The sequence below is a fragment of the Talpa occidentalis genome, unplaced genomic scaffold (genome assembly GCF_014898055.3).
Source record: "Talpa occidentalis isolate TD23 unplaced genomic scaffold, MPIMG_talOcc4v2.1 talOcc4.3, whole genome shotgun sequence".
Taxonomy (NCBI): domain Eukaryota; kingdom Metazoa; phylum Chordata; class Mammalia; order Eulipotyphla; family Talpidae; genus Talpa; species Talpa occidentalis.
The window spans coordinates 43,460,122-43,462,702 of record NW_023603184.1 but is presented as its reverse complement, the minus strand read 5'-3'; the positions used below and the strand labels follow the sequence as shown (position 1 = coordinate 43,462,702).

Sequence of the window (2,581 nt, the reverse complement as noted above, 5' to 3'; positions counted from 1 at the left end):
ATCAGCAATGATGTCCTGAAGCACCCAGGCCGGACCTGGACCCATTGGGTCTTCAGGAGACAGACCCATGTGAAGGATGCTTCCTACTGCAGGGCAGGGAGCCAGAGCTGCTGAGTCACTGCTCGAGGCCTGGAGTTGCATGCTGAATTCTGTTCTCCTCTGTCCAAGTCTCAGCTTTAACTTCAGATATGATATTCTCACTAGAAGATGAACCTTGTCTTTTTGTTTCATTCTGAATTTTTTGAATATTTTATTGTGATATATAGTTTTCATACCAAGAAGTATGCCACTCGTATATGTAATCACAAATGAACGCCCATGCCCTGACCACAGAGTGCAGGAGAACGGTGATAACTCTCCCAAAGCCTTCTTAGGCTCTCGCAGTCCCACACTTCTGTTTACCCCCACCTGCAGGTGACCACTCCCTTGCCTTTGGTGAGAATGCCATCTCTCTTTTCTTTATCCATCTGCCAGCTCAGTGGGTGTGCCTAAACTATCACTCAGATTCACCTATTTTTGTACTTCGTGTAAATGGAATCATGTTAGTATTCTCGTATGGCTGTTCCTCTTTGCTTAAACCCTGATTTTAAAATTCGTTCCAATTTTGTATAGTTCAAGTTTGTTCGTTTTGCTGGTATAGAATTCCATTGTACAAGTATCCAGAAATTATCCATTCTACTGCCAAGGGGGCTGGGAGTTGTTCCCGGTGTCTGGCTGTTATCCATGATCCTGTGGACATTTTTGTAGAGGCCTTTGGGGTATGCCTATCTGTTGATTGTGGAATTACTGAATTGCAAGCCTGCCCCCTTTAACTTCACTGGATAATGCCAAATGCTGTCCCAAAGTTTGCTCCCTTGTCTTTTTATTAACTCGTAATGGGGAGACAGCTCTACCAGTCCCCTGCGGAAAAGCTCCAGGTTCCTTATGTCTAACATCTGATAAATCAGGTCATCTCACAAGGTCATTAAAAGACGGAATGAAATAACATCTATGTACTTAGCAATGTCATAATGATAACTAACATTTACTGAGTACTCTGTAAATGCACTCCATTTATCTGGCCCCTCTTTTGCCCTTTCCATGCATTTCCTGTGTATCTTGGCCTAAAATTATGTAAGGACTTAACTTCTTATGCTGCTTTCCCTTCCTCCCTCCCTGCTTGTCTCCCTTTTTTTTGGTTTGTTTTTTGTTTTACATGATCATTTCTATTACCAGCTAATTTTGAACACCAATTTTTTTTTTTGGGGGGGGGAGGTGGATAGTATTTTTATTTATTTTTTTAATGTTTAATATATTTTATTTTATATAGTTCTTACATCATTTTTCATTTTTGCACAATGTATGCATTTTCATTTTGGTTATACTCCCCATACAATTCCCACCCCCCTTATTTTGACCCTAATCCCTCCTCTCCCCCCTCCACCCCCGTAGTGTCTCTGGTTTATAGTTGCTTGTTGATTTAATTGGAATGATACAGAGAAGATTATCATGGCCCCTGCGCAAGGATGACACGCAAATTCATGAGGCCTCCTTTCCTTTTTAAGGACTGTGTGCTGTGTGCTTTTTATGTGTCATCTTATAACCTTCCCAGCAATTCCATATGTCGTTTCTATTATTGTCTCTAGTTTTCAGATGAAGAAACCGAGGCACAGAGACATGAGGTGAGTTGCCCAAAGCTCCCAGTTAGTAATGGTGGAGCCAGGGTTTCTGTGCTTGCCTTCCGCCTCCAGGAAGAGCACCCAGCTAGGACTCAGCTTGAAGGAATGTATCTGGGGCCAGTTAATGTCCTGTGGATGGTTGCCCACCAACTTGTCTCCTACTTTGGGCTTTGCTCCTAAAGCCTGCGCTTTTACAGCAGATGGTGTTTCTTCTTTCAATGTGTGAAGACAGACTCGGAGCCTGAGGAACTTCAAAAAGTCAATCAGTCAGCAAATAGGCAGTGGCCACAGGGCTCTTACTGCACAGCAGTTCCTGCAGCATGTGGAGGGAAGCTCTGACTAAGCAATTCCAGGGCTATCCGAAAGATCTCCAATGCAGCCCAAAAGATTGGTGCAATATTAGAGCACTCAGAGCCGTGAGGAGACAGCATTTTAGGAGATGGCTTTCTTTATTCAGAGGCAAAGATGAGGAGCCATGTAGTTGAAGCACTTCTGCCTAGAGAAATCAAGGAAGGCTTTCTGGAGGAGGTAGTCTTCAGGCCTTGCTTCTTTAAGAACTAGATTCTACTCTTAGCGTGATGGCCCGCTGTTACAGAAATCTTTTTTTTCCCCCAGATAATCTTTCTGGACACTGCTTTCCTTCAGCCTAGACAGTTGCTGGTCACTGAAGAAAGCCCTGGGCTGAGTCTCTTTCCCTGTCTTTCCTTTCCCTCACCCCCGCTGCTAGACTGCTGTGGATACAGGCTTGTGAAAGAGAGCACTGTTTGTTTTATAACAGGAGCTTAACATGATTCATTTCAGATTCCCCAAGGACTTTTGTAAAGTTTGGACTGAGTCATAATATATTTTTTTATTAAACTCCAAGACCCAACAAGCAGGAAGCTCTGTTCGACAACATAATATAACTGATGTACTGCAAAGCA

The 2,581-nt window shown here is 43.2% G+C and overlaps 1 non-coding gene across 1 annotated transcript; it reads left to right on the top strand.

Annotated features, from left to right (window-relative positions):
- Positions 1–1,438: 1,438 nt before the first annotated feature.
- Positions 1,439–1,540, top strand: LOC119256395 (U6 spliceosomal RNA). Its single transcript, XR_005127735.1, has one exon. It is a non-coding gene; the product is annotated as a U6 spliceosomal RNA (small nuclear RNA).
- Positions 1,541–2,581: the final 1,041 nt, after the last annotated feature.